This window comes from Tachypleus tridentatus, unplaced genomic scaffold (genome assembly GCF_004210375.1).
Source record: "Tachypleus tridentatus isolate NWPU-2018 unplaced genomic scaffold, ASM421037v1 Hic_cluster_2, whole genome shotgun sequence".
Classification (NCBI taxonomy): Eukaryota; Metazoa; Arthropoda; class Merostomata; order Xiphosura; family Limulidae; genus Tachypleus; species Tachypleus tridentatus.
In genome coordinates this window covers 5,295,617-5,310,353 of record NW_027467782.1, presented here as the reverse complement: position 1 = coordinate 5,310,353, position 14,737 = coordinate 5,295,617, and the positions used below count along the sequence as shown (strand labels likewise).

At 35.9% G+C, this 14,737-nt stretch overlaps 1 protein-coding gene and 1 long non-coding RNA gene across 5 annotated transcripts in view; both read left to right on the top strand.

Moving 5' to 3' along the window:
- Positions 1-14,737, top strand: part of LOC143242668 (uncharacterized) — a 390,035-nt gene that overhangs the window by 6,736 nt on the left and 368,562 nt on the right. The gene's annotated exons all lie outside the window — the stretch shown is intronic.
- LOC143242663 (dynein axonemal heavy chain 7-like) overlaps positions 1-14,737 on the top strand; it is a 619,118-nt gene that overhangs the window by 586,236 nt on the left and 18,145 nt on the right. For all 4 annotated transcript variants that reach the window (XR_013023069.1, XR_013023067.1, XR_013023068.1 and 1 more), the window contains exon 12: positions 11,719-11,804. The gene's annotated coding sequence lies outside the window, so the exon portion shown is untranslated. The remainder of the gene's footprint in view (positions 1-11,718; positions 11,805-14,737) is intronic.

The following is a 14,737-nucleotide window of genomic DNA, read 5'->3' as shown; positions in this document are numbered from 1 at the left end:
CAAGTTTTAGTTTTACGCTCGGTGGGGTTTTAAAATAAGACAATGCTTTCTGTGAACAACGAAGATTTTGTTGTAGGAGGTGACGGACGATTCTTCATTTATTAACTTAGAGTACAATGAAACTGTTGTTAATAAGTCAAGTAGTGTTTCTGAACGTGTGACAGGATGTGAACAATATTTCCAACTAAGTTTTAAAATTGATTCTGTTTTCGCAGAGAGTTGAAACTCTATTAGGGGATTATAGAGTGGAAAATGAAATTCGAAGTTCACAGGTAATGGATAACAACGAACATCGCGTTTTGTACGAGAAACTTGAGAATTATACGAAGAGCTGGACATTATCGAAATCCGAATCAGAAGGTTTTGAGCCATCTTACGATGTTGACAGTGGTAGGAATAGTGTTAAAGAGCTAAACTTTCAAGGGAATGGTTACACTATACTGGGAAATGTCTATAACTCCAACCAGATGAAAGATAGCGGTATAACCTCTCCGTTTGACGAATATATTGATATACTGGATGCAGTTGATACATCCGACTTTGAAGATTCATTAAATTATTATAGAAGAAATGCCAACAAGTTACATGATAACTTGGAATTTAGTCTCTTGTCAAAGACAAACATATTAGTTAATATACAGGAAGAAGAAAAGTCAGTAGTTGAAAGAAAACGAAATACTAGGGATTTATTGAATCCCAAGGAAGAGCCAGAAAATATCAATTGATTAAAGGAGGTGAGATTTCACGGCATTTCAAGCTAGAAACATTATTAGAGCGACAAGAAGAAAGCAGACTCAAAATGGTTTCTTCTTAAATGTAGTAAAGAATAAAACAGACACGAACCAAAGGTCCTTGTTCGCAGTACTTCTCTTAAGTCTGTGAAAATCCCTCTCAGAAATCCATGCATCAGGAAAATTGTGCGTTTCGCCGATGCATTAGGTCTTGACCTGGAGGTCGTGCGGTATATAGGACTAGAAGATGATTTACCTAATATCCCAACATCTGCTTTCAGTGATCTTAAGGTACCTTCCCAAACAGATACCTCTTGTGGTTCTTCAGTTGGTTTGACTTTTCAGTACATAACACTGAATCCCTTTGCCGATAGAACCACTCTATTTGCCACTTCTCAGAGCAGTCGTGTATAAACACCCCTATTTTCCAGTCTATCACATAAAAGGTTTTAATGATCAAATTCGTAACCAAAAGGTCTGTTTTGAGAAGATTGTTGTATCTGATTTAAACATTCATTGTTGTGTGCGAGTTTTCAACACTTCTTTAGAAAAAAAGTGCTTGCCCGCTACACAACTAACAGTGGTTATCTCACAAAGATATTCTGGCCAACTACATTTACGGATCCTGCGATGGGTTATCAGATAAGTTTTCTTGTAATTTGCCTGTTCCTCTCATGACTGACTCATCACTGGTTTTCTTTTTTGCCTTCTGTCTTGCTGTTTCCCTCTTTTCCTTCCTTCACACCTTAATTTCTTGCTGCAACATGTTGCTATTTGATTTCATACTTGGGATTTATCCAATCCATTACCTGTCAAACCAGCCATTCTTATATGGTGATTTTTCCTGTCTTATTCATTTGTTTATCTACCCTGTCTATCTACCAGTGTAATAGATTTTTCATTCTGACCTATTCATCACCATCTTCATCCTGACTGTCTCAATGTAAACTAGAGAAATTTTTTTCAATATTTTTCAAAAGGGTTGGCTCTCTCTACCATTGTTGGTCATTAGGCTGCCTTGTCTACCACCCATTATCTTTCCTGATTTTGTACTGTCTTCCCCAGTTCTATCCAGTTTTCCTCTCCTTCCATAGATATCCCTGCCCTGTTCCCTTGCTCAGTTTGGACCTTAATAATCTTGCATACTGTTACCCAGTTTCTCTGAGCCAATGGTCACCTGCTCCTTATATTAAATTTCCCTATAGTTCTATTTCCTCTTACTCCTTCCCTTAGGTCACCACCTCTCAGACCTCTATGCTTTGAACTCTTTCCATACCCTTTTCTATCCTCCATATCTTTTACTTTATCGTGTCTGGTCTCTTTTCTTTCTAAGACTTCAGCATTTGGGAAGGTGATTCCTCCTTCTCCCATACTTCCCTTCCATTTCACAACTCCATGCTCAATCTGACTTGTGTCTTCTGTCGCATTCTGTTTATGCTGTATCTTGCTACCTAGCCTACATCTCATAATTTCCTGGCTCCCTTCTTCACTTCTTTCTTCCCTGGGATTTTCTTCTTTGAGGGACTTATCACTATCTAAACTTACAGGCTTAGTTTGTCAACTGCTGTTGTTGGTCTACTTTTCATTGGATGTCAATACCTGCAGGCTGTTCCATATTTCTTCTCATCAAATCTCCCATCTCACCCATTCTTTTGCCTCTTGTTTTTTGATGGCTACTTGATGACATTTTACAGACTGGCATGTGGACTACATCTTCCACTTTCATCACACACTATCTTCATCACCTGGCTGTCTCATCTCATGTGAGTTACTGCCTATTCCAGTCTGTTATCTTCCAATCTACTTACCATCCTTAGTCAGATGAATACATTTTCTCTATTTTACAGGATTCTGTAAAGTGGCTCACGGTGCCACTCAGAGTACTTTTATTTCTCAAAATTTTGCACAAGTAGTATCCCACAAGTATATCCATGTGAAGCTCCTGCTATTGGGTGTCACACTCCATGAGTTTCTTTGGGTGCTCTCTGAATGGAGCTGAAATAGGTAAATCTTGCACCAGTCCCTTCACTATATTAATGTGGGATTTTAGTTTTGTGTGATTAAATGTATATCATCTTGAAAGTTACCATAGTGGTTAAAAGTCCAGATGAAAATGTATTTGTTATTGCAATAATAGCAACAATTTGACTTTGTAATAATTAATATAATTAATTTTTTGCATCATTCAAATCATTAAGTTATGAGACTAATTATATCACCTGTCAGCTGGAATTAATGTGTATATATACATATACACACTCCCCCGCTAGTCCAGCAGTATGTCTCGGTTTACACGCTAACATCAGGGGTTGATTCCACTCAGTGGGCCGAGAAATTGTCCTCCTGGTTGGGGTTGTGCAGTAGGCTAACAATTGTTGTTGTTGTTGTTTTTGAATTTCGCACAAAGTTACTTGAGGGCTATCTGTGCTAGTCGTCCCTAATTTAGCAGTGTAAGATTAGAGTGAAGGCAGCAAGTCATCACCACCCACCGCCCAGTCTTGGGTTACTCTGTTACCAACGGATAGTGGGATTGACCGTCACATTATAAAGCCCCCACGGCTGAAAGGGCGAGCATGTTTGGCACGACGGGGATGCGAACCCGCGACCCTCAGATTACGAGTCGCACGCTTTAACGCACTTGGCCATGCCGGGCCGTAGGCTAACAACCTACTCACTAAAAAACCAAGTCTGTTTTGAAACCCAGAGTTTGCGGCCCTCTGTTCCTTACGGAATTTAGGGGCACTATTATTATTATTATATATACATACATATATGAGAAGCTTAACAAATAACAGTTTCGGTATATATGTGATGTTTTGTTTTGATAAATTCGAGAATACAACGAAAAAAAAGTCAGAATAGTTTGTTATGAGACATGTACACCGTGTTATATACATTGTCTGTTGATCAACAATGTAGTCAACAATTATACAAGAAAATACAATATTTTTACTATGTGTGACAAGAGAATATATTGTTCTTTTACCATAAAACACCAGCACTTTATTAAAGGGTGGTGATAATCTGAAATTTCATGGTTTAATGAGAGCCACAAACACAGGTCTAATGAGCCCTGTTGTAAAATCGAGGCTCAGACTAAAGGGAGCGGAGGGGGTGATGTAGGGCACGTCTGGATTAGAGAGGCCCGAACCTGTTGTTAACTGTACACTAAACGTACACTATGGTCATCGGCTTCAGCTGCTAAGGCGAATAAGGTAAGGCGTTCGACAATAAAACCGGCTAAACATGCATAACAACATAGACATGCACAATATACACATTAGATTGATTCAGCTACAAGCAACAAATTGCTTACCAGATCTAAATAACAGGAGTTTATGATTGGGAGTGATATTTTCGAATTTCATGCTCTGTTCAGTCTGTTGTGATGAAAATGTTACTTAATCTTACACTACATTACAAGGCGTAGGTAGATTCTGTGATAGTGCTTGCAAGCCTTGCATCTATACTTAGGCCTACTGACTGATACTTACAAACTATCACCTAAATCGAAAAGCTTAGAAACGCCTATATTAAAGATGTATATTTCGGCTACTGAAAAAGCCTATGTCTAGGCCTAATTATGTATTTTAATTGGTAAGAACATGAGAATCACAAGAATAAACAATTTGTAAGCCTGTGATGCAATAAAACAATTCAACAGACCAAACTGTAGGGGGGGGGATGATTGTATGCACCATACCCCCACCTAAAATGAAGGAGGTGTATCCCACTCATCCACCCCAGGATCTACGCCCCTACTTTAGATGACTGGGTGAAAATCACTTGAATTTTACATGCGGAGAGAAAAATGGAGTTACCAGTTCTTATGTTGCTAGGACCCTGATGAGATGTTTGTTGGCATTATAAGCATAACATCAAAGCTTAAAGTGGTATGTTTTGTTTTTATAGGAACTATAGAACAACTCTGCTGTCTCTAAACTATCTTCGGTCTACACCAAATATCTTACTCTCTTTCTTTTCCCTTTCATTCAAGTACAAGTGGTAAGATACAACACAAAGTAACAGTGAAACAAAGTGCATTGAACAGATGCATACAGGTTTTCAGTAAGGAGTCTAATTAGTATATCCACTGCTGTGAATAGTAGTTAACAACTGTTGGCTTCTTGGAAGGGTAAGGTTCAGTAGCCAGTGCAATAAATACTTACTGGATAGAGGAACTACATTTCTTTTCTTAAAATGTCATGTAAGAGTGGGATAAGAACAAAAGAAATGAACCCTTTCATTACAGAGTGTGTCTGTGTGACTTTGTTTATAATCATCAGTTTCCACACTGTAACTTTTAAAATGATATGTGTATCTTCACAAAATCTGACTAGCTTTCTGTAAATATTACTGGTTTTTTGTATACAAAAAAATTCAAAGTTTTTGATCAAGTATTTTCACTAAAATTAAGTTATCTTTTGAAATTCAAGAATTGTTCAAACTGGTCCACTTTCTCTTCCTCCTCTTCAAAAAACTGCATTACAACAAACTTTAAGTGTTTTCAATCAATGGCAAGTAGTGTAGTGACTAAAATATAAGTTCAGTGTTATAAGATAGAATACACTGTTTAATGTAGGTGGTGGTAATTTATTTTGTGAGTTAATATTTCTTGACTGTTTTGTTTCACAGTAAGAAAGTTGAAAGCAGAAGGTTATTGAAAGTTGTGTAATTGATATTAAGGCTACAGAGATTTCTAGAATGCCTCAATACTCTGCAATACTTCCAGAGTAGGAAGTGAGCCAAAAGTAAAACCGAGGAAAAGAGACTTTCAGTCAGAGAGAAGTTAGAAAATGTGAAATGAATCATTTAAAATAGAGAAAAATAGTTTGGCTTGTCAACTGCATTTTAAACTAATTGAATTTGGCCAAAATGGATTTTTGTGAAGAAGAGAACCATACAGTATTTAGATCCAGTTGTGATACATATATTGTGAAGAATTTGTCATGTTTCACTTGTTTTGAACATATTTTAAAATAAGTGGAATGCATGCTGTTCATTTATTTTTGAATTTATCTCCAAAATGTGGCAAACACCCACTGTAAAAGAATCCTTAGTCCAACACACCAATTTAAATGATTATATATACTATTTAAAAGTAAGTTTCTAACTGGAATGAAATCAGAACATTGGAATAATTGTGGTTCTTTAAAAAAGCTGTGGGAGTGGGTGTGCTTTTAGGTCTAATACACCAGTGTCCAAATGTATTTCATAGTCACCAAAACTGTTTAAAATGTGTTTACATTTTCACCATTTGGAAAAACTGTGTTTTTATAGTCACCAAAACTGTTTAAAATGTGTTAAAAGTTTTGCTATGTGACAAAAAAATTAACTGTGTTTTTACAGATGGGTAAAAAATACATAGTAATGTTTCCAATTATTTATTAATAGAATTAATTATACTGAAAAATAGGTGGTAGAAGTAAAGCACCAGTTCACCACAGGTCAATAGCTGTTTTGGCATGTGGCAAGTGGTGACCATGTTGAACACCATAGGTCTGAGAGATCTAGAGCAGGTGAAAAACAATACTCTTTTCTCTCTTCTCATGTCTGGTGGTAATGAATGTGTTTGATTGTCAAACATAATGAATCTAATAATTACATGTTCTTATTCTGTTTGAAAAGAAGAAAGTGGTGTTTGTGTTTATTATTTCCAAAACAAATCTGATTGATAAAATGTTTTAAAATGAATTTATTGCAAATAGAAACAGTTAACTGCTTTATAAGCTTTAATACTTTTAAAGACAAACATATTTATCAATGCATTTGATGTACAAGTAAAGCATTCACATGCTGAACTGGAAACAAGTGTTGATAAGTGGATATTTCTAGGCATCTGTTGAAAAAACCTTGCAAGAATTTTTTAAAATTATTTTCCTGATTCAGTAAAGTGAAACTTCAATTACTCAGGAGCCTCTTGTTGGGAAAGTTTTGTTTACGTATTTCGGCATACATGCTGTTTTGCCTATCTTCATGAAAAGTATTTAAAGGTTGTTTAATCAAATTATAGATGATAACAACCAGAGTAACCAGACAATAATAAAGCTGTATTGTACTTAATTTTACCCTTCTTTCATAAATCAACAAACATGGCAGTGGACTTGAAGTACTATTGACACCCACCTGGAAAATAGAATAACAACTGTTCTCAGTGTTCTGGAAATGAAACTAGTATTTATGTCTGAGAAAAGAAGGAAAATAGCTAAATTTTGTCTTGATTTGTTGAAAGTAGAATTAGTTGGTATACTGATACCATAAACCTCATTGCTATATCGTGTATATATATATATAAAACACAAATATCTGTCTTTCTCTTGTTACATTATCTTCACTGGACCAATCTTAACCAAACTGTGTGAAATGTTTTTAAAGAAGACCAAAACAGCACTGCTTTCAATAGATGACTATCCTTCTTCATGAGAGTAAATGTGAAGATAATTTGGAAAAGGGGACATATTAATGTAGGGTTCGTAACTCCTCCACCCCCATTATTGCTGTTATTGAACACTTTAATAAAGTTAACATTAATTATATTTGTAGATGGTGTCTTGATCTTAAACTAAAAAGTAAGACACGTTTATAATTTTTTCTAATATGCATGCATGCAGTGTGCCTAAAGCAGACAAACATTTAATATATACATCTCAGAGACTGTGCTGGGCTCTCTTTGGAGGAATTAAATGAACAAAGATGACTGCCTTTGTTACAATAATACATAAACTGAGATGAAGTTTCTATTTCAACAGCCACCATAAGGCTGGTATGAAAAGCTGTTGTTTGAGTTGTAATAATTTCTTACTTTGACCTATCTGTAAGACACTTCTGTAGCCATTGGTTTTCTATTAAATAATCATGTGAAACACTGCAGAAAGATGTGATGAGCTGGGTGTTGAAAGCAGGTAACAGAATGCACCCCTACTGACATTACAATGGATACTACCTCTTTCTACAGGGTCATAATAACCATTATACAGTCTAGTAAATGAATGTTCTAAATGAATTGTATGAAAATCAAGATTTTTCTAATTTATCATATCTTCCAGCCCCAGGTTTTGTTTAAGTTCATGTACAAATAAAGGACAGGTACCTCGGCTTGATAAATATGAAACATAAAATTTGGAGTTATTTTTATGATTCTAGCTCAGAACTTCTTACTAGGGCATGTGCTAGTTGACTTCTAGGTGTTGCTGTACCTAATATGAGTCATGACAGCTGGTACCTGCTGCTTCGTGGGATAGTTCACCTGGTATCAACTTGAGTGTGAATTTGTATCATTAATGGCACAAAAGTAATATGTTCTTCTGGATTATTGCCATCTAAGTTGATTGGCCAGCTACAAGGAGAACATAAATCATGTAATTAGTTTCTGTTTCGAAAGAATTGTGACCTGTAAAGTGCAGAATTTTTATCTAGGTATGTGTTGAGTCTGCAGTGCATTTTTTAATATTTTTTCCTTTTGAGTCTGTTTTAATTTTCATTCCTCATGTCAATTTTATTTTGCAAAGTGGTAAACATCTGAACTAATTATAGATTATCAAAAAGTTAGAACTTGTGTTTGGTAAACCCCATGTTCTTTATAATGTAATATTTTCTCACACTAATCTTCCATCTCAATAAATCACCAAGTGTGTCAGTATGCAGGGTGTGGATTACATGAATGCCTCTATTTTTGTAAACTATAATAATTAATCACATCAGTACTTCCAAAGTTTATTTTTCATTGTATGGATCTCTGGTAAATCTGTTTTAAGTTTATTTTATATTGTCTTGACAGAACTAATGGGGGCATCTAGTCAACTGTGAAAGTATTATCAAAGTAGCCATTATTCTAAACCAAAACATATATGGTTAAGAATAGAATAGCTCTTCATCCCTACCATGCCTTGTATTGAGTGAATCATTACGGTCTGCATTTGAAAATAGATCTTTGTGGTCATCCATTGCACTGTTTCAAGTGTTGTTGTTCCTTCAGACTCTCCACTGTATTTTATGCCCTCACTTTTCTTCTAATGAAGATTGATAGCCCTCATTACATTCCAGTTTTCCCATAAGTACCACATCTTTCTTATCTGGGTGAAATGTATACCTGGCTCAGTCTCCCACATCAGTTTTCCAAATTTGACTTTCTTGTCTTCAGGTGTGTCCTCTGGATGGCTTTGGAGGATGCTTCTTTCCTTCCCTAAAACTGTTTCTTCCACCTATTCAATGTAAGATTCTTGCTATATGTTGATATGACATAATGCACTGTATTGGAAGTTGTAATTCACCTAAACTGTAAATGTATTTCTGGAAGGTTCTTACCAAATTTCACACTTCCCATCTTACCTTTTCATTAAAACCTGATGCTTTCAGATTCTAAGAGAACTTAAAGTGATATCTGGTAGAATTGAACAGAGGAAGTCATAAGCGTAATGAGAATACCTTGCACTATTACTGATGGAGGGTTGTCACATGATAATTTTAATGAATAATTTGCAATCAAGAGGAGGCAGTAACTCAGGACATGCTTGAAAACAAGTTTCACAAATAGATGCCAGCATTGAATGAGAATATCTATTGATGTAAAAGGATTGTTTGTTTGTTTTATAATTTCGTGAAAGCTACATGAGGTCTATCTCCACTAGCCATCCTTAATTTAGCAGTGTAAGACTAGAGGGAAGACAGCTAGTCATCACCACTCGCTGCCAACTCTTGGGCTACTTCTCTACCATTGAATGTTGGGATTGACCGTAACATTAGAAGTCCCCTACAGCCAAAGGGTGAGCATGTTTGGTGTGATGGGGATTGGAACTAGCAACTTTCAAATTACGAGTTGAGGGTCTTAACTGCCTGGTTATTTCAGACCTGTGTAAAAGGAGATAAGTACTTATTGGAAGTTAATTTTTAGTACAAAAAAATTATAAATATCACAACAATTTTATAGAATACGTGATGTAGATTAAAAATAAGTATGCAGATTAATCAGTCTGTAGAATGGTATTCTTGAAGTATTGAAAATATGATTCAATTTATAAAATTTAGTAATTTTAAATATTAAAAACATCTAATACTTTTATGACCTGCCAAGGAAAGAAAAAAAAAATGTAGTGTTGGTAATTTGATTCATCCAAAAACAGCTTACATCAATAAGGGTTTGTATTCAGTTGTAATTATTTCAGTCCCAGTAAAAATAGTTGCATAACTCAGTGTTAAAAATGTGTAACTGAATAACTGTACATTTTGATTTAAAGGGGAGATTCGACAAATTCTGAAGAGTTAAAATAACAGTTTTAGAAATATATTATTTCCAAGGAACTTTCAAAGTGTGATCACAGTAATGGTTACAAGGTTTATAGATCAAAATAATCCATTGTGTTATTAATATTGTAAGGATTAAAACCATACATTTACTAAAATAGATTAATTTCTGCATATAATCTAAGCAGAACTGTTGTATTACATATTCAAAACTAACATCATATTATTAGGACATTGCGAATGTTACAGCTACATACACTTCTAAAAGGTTATTAATATAACTTGGAGAAATGGTGCTTACTTGTGTGAATATAATACACCACTTACTTAGTAAAATTCATATAATTAAATAGTAATTGTGCACAATTTTCTAACTGCTGCATAATAAACTTACAAGGAAAGTATACAGTTTTATCACCTCACAAAAATATAAGACTAGAAACATATTAATCCATTACTTTTTAAAAGGTACAATAATTTTATAAATAGCATGTGGTAATATGTTCACATTACAAATTATTAGTATACATAATGAATAATGGACTATTTTTAAAAAGGGTCGATGGTAAGTCTGAAAACGTCTCGTGGTCGTCGTTTTTCGAAGATTGTTTTTTCTTTGTAGGAGTAAAAATGTTGAGAACACGAGACAGTAATAGAAGATTCTGTCGAACACAGCATCAGTTCCATATCTGTGGGTGAATGAGACTCTCTCGATAATGAGTGTCGAAATCTTCAAAAGTCGCTAACAGGTTGTTTGTCTGTCTTAGTTCTCCAGGCTATCTTGGAAATACATATCTAGGTTTCAACATGCTTGTTTGGAAGAAATCAGTTGATGTTTAAAAGTGCGTTTGTGATGATTGAGTTTTCATTATATCCTTCTTTGTATGGAGTGTCTGTGTAAATTTGTCTATTGACTTAAATAGCTTCTCGACTTGTGTATTCTGCATGAACATGTCTTTGAAATTTGTTTCTAGTTGTGGATGCTTTTTTGGTAAGAATGGCTTGGATGAAGGTGGCGGATGTCCAATGTTTCGGGGCCCAGCATGGCCAGGTGGTTAAAGCGCTCGAATCGTAATCTGAGACTTGCGGGTTCGAATACCCGTTGCACCAAACATGCTCGCCATTTTAGTCGTGGGAGCGTTATAATGTCACGGTCAATCACACTATTTGTTGATAAAAGAGTAGCCCAAGAGTTGGTGGTGATGACTAGCTGTCTTCCTTTTAGTTTTACACTGCTAAATTAGGGACGGCTAGAACAAATAGCCCTCGTGTAGCTGTGCATGAAATTCAAAAACCAAACAAAAACCAATATTTCCTTGAAGTTTACTATTCTTCTGGCGCTGCATGGCCAGGTGGTTAAGGCGCTTAACTTGTAATGCGAGGATCGCGGGTTCGAATTTCCGTCTCACCAAACATGCTCGCCCTTTCAGCCGTAGGGGCATTATAGTGTCTCGATCAAACCCACAATTCGTTGGTAAAAGAGTAGCCCAAGAGTTGGCGGTCAGTGGTGAAAACAAGCTGCCTTCCTTCTATTCTTACATTGCTAAATTAGGGACGGCTAATACAGTTAGCCCTCGTGTAAATGTGCGCGAAATTCGAAAAAGAAAACAAAACCAATATTTCGTTGAAGTTTTCTATTTTTCTACCTAAAAGTTAAAGCTTAACGTCAAGGCCACTTATTAACGAGTGTTTTATATCTTGAATATTATGAAGTGTTTGTTTATTATGATTTATATGTTTATTGTAGAGCATATTCAGCGGGGGTATCAACCGTGTTGAAAATCGATACACTTATTTCTGTACCACTATGGATCTTTTTATAAAGTGAATGGAGTAAGTTGTTTGTTTGTTGTTAAACGCGATGTTTCGTGAAGGGCTATTTGTATGTTGTCGAAGGTTTTTAAAATTCGAATTTTACTTTATATGTGCTATCAGAATTGTTATCACTTGCAGCATTGAAATCAATAAAAGATACATTATACTTAAGTTGATTACTTTTGTTGTGTTTGAGAAACGAGCTTTTGCTGAAAACGTGCTAAGTGTCTTAGTTTTGTTTCTCTTTACACGTCCCTCCCAGTGCCACACAGGTATGTCTGCGGACTTGCACCGCTACAAACCGGGTTTCGATACCCATTGTGTAGCTTTGTGTTTAATTCCAAACAAGCAAGCAATTAAATCTTTAGACGTAATATGTGAAAAAAACAAAAGTAATTTATCACGTGACTGACTGGACAGTGAGTGGTCAGCGTTCTGGACTGTGAATCGGAGGTCTTACACGTTGCCTTAAAATCGCGCCTCGCACTTTGGGTCTGTGTCAAAAGAGCGACATTGAAATGACATTATTAGAGTGGCTCAAGGGCTGGATGTCAGCGCTGTTGTAGCCACTTTAAAATTAGGGACTACTAACCCAGATAGCCCTTGTAAATATCCGAAACAAACAAAATTATTTCTCTTAGTGGCCGTTCCCTACACAGCTTTGACCCTCACTGAGCTGAGACTCCGTCGCCTTTTGACTATGAGATTTCACTGACCCTTATGCCCTTGGGTTAAGTCTTGATGGGAGATCAATCGCTTGTACTTGTCGGGTTTTAAAAGACTTTCATAAAAGCAGTCTTCACGTGTCAAATTGTTCAGATAGTTTTCAATAGCATCTGTTTGTACAAGTGTGCACGAAATATTTCTATTACCTAAATTGCTGAGACAAAACTAGTACAGTTTAACTGTTGTCTCCTGGCGACATATATTTCATAATAGTTTTTACTTTTATGAGACTTTTTATTTGTTTTAAGTTCAAATTCCTTTAGTAACAAGTTTCTCCAGTATAGCTGTTTACATGGAACACCAATCAAATATTACTTTGTTATTATATGGTTACAAGTCTTATTTTACATTGTAGGTTATTAGTAGCGTGTTAACAGTAGTCAGGATTTTTGAGATTGGAAGAAATATTTTTACCCTGGCATTGATTACGTAAAACAAACCGTAAAAAAGTTATAACATAATCGTTTAAAATTTATGGATTAAAATCAATCAAGCATGACTACATTCATTGATTATTATTTTTTTTTTTTTGTCGTACTTTGGTCTCCAAGCGTTTCGGACTCGTTCAGGCCATTCTAGAGGTTGTACAAAGTAAATATAGGCAGCGATTATGTGTTAACTGTACTTTTCAGTTACTACATTTTGTTATCTTGGGTTAAAAATCGTACACTTAGCTCCTGTTAGTAAAGTTTTAAAGATGGCATCTATAAGGGCTGAAACATTGCTAAAGAATGCAGGTTACACTGTCAAACTTGATGCTTCGCGTGAAGGGCCCTTTAAAAGAAATTCAAAATACTTCCGCTAGTTTTAGGCAGAAATATATAATTGCTCAATATGATAAAATTAGTTGGACTAACGGTTGTGCTCACTTGTGTCTTGTTAAATGCAAAGCTACATAACGGACTATATTTGACTGTGCCCACCGCTTATCGAACTCTCATTTTTATCTTGATGAGCCTGAAAGATTACTTCTGTGTTAGTGAGAGCCCCCCACGCTAGTGGACAGTGTAAGAACATGAAGACTTACGCTAATATAAGCCTTCACTTCGTGCAACTAACTATTCACGTTATATGATATACATTTTAGAGAGAATTTTGTAAACTTGGCTGGGAGCTGTAAATTCGAATAGCCCTTCAATGTCATGCAATCAAGGTATTTAAGTTGTACCTGTGAAAAAAAATAAGGGCTGGCGGAATAAGGAGTAAGTAACTGAACAAGAACATTAAACAAATATTTGGAAGTACATGCTTGGATTGGAAACGTTGTTTCCGTCTTATTTGGTAATACGACGTGAACTGGAAGATAGGTGTTAACCCTAAAGTTGATTTGGCTCTAATAACGTTAAAAAACTCGTTGAACGTTTGAAACCTGTCTCGCACGTACACCGCTATTGTGCAAGATTCGAATCTTCGTTCCAAACTTTTCTCTAAAACTAGTAGTTAACGTGAATTATTTTTCGTGTTTAATCAGCGATAACAGGAATAATTATGTGGATACAGATAATTAAGATTTATTTCCCTTTTGCTATTTAACCTTTTGTTTAAAATCGTAATACTATTTTCTGATATCTTTGTACCGATATCGCCTTGAAAACATACTGTTTATCAGTATTGTAGGGTCAATACTAACTAGCTCTTACTGTTATTTTTAGCCGCGGCATAGCGGTTCATAGTACACCTCTAAGTTGTCGTTTTTTAAAAGCACAAACGTTTAGCTCACAGCTTCGTCATTTCTTGATGGATTTGAGATTTAATTGCAGTTTTGAACTCGGAAGATCAAACCCTTTCGACTGACGTATTTGATCACGTCCAAAGTCTCATAGATGAATCTACTCTAATCGTGCCTAAAAGAATTTCTATTTGAGGGTAGGCGAGTAGATAACGTGCTGAGTAATAAAGTTGAATCGGGTTGTATGCTTGGTATTGCCTATACAGAAAAATATAGCTAATAAATCGACTAGTAGATTATCCATGCCTAAAAGTGATCCAAATGTTGTAGATATTAAGGATTCGGGCCCGGCATGACCTAGCGCGTAAGGCGTGCGACTCGTAATCCGAGGGTCGCGGGTTCGCGCCCGCGTCGCGCTAAACATGCTCGCCCTCCCAGCCGTGGGGGTGTATAATGTGACGGTCAATCCCACTATTCGTTGGTAAAAGAGTAGCCCACGAGTTGGCGGTGGGTGGTGACGACTAGCTGCCTTCCCTCTAGTCTTACACTGCTAAAT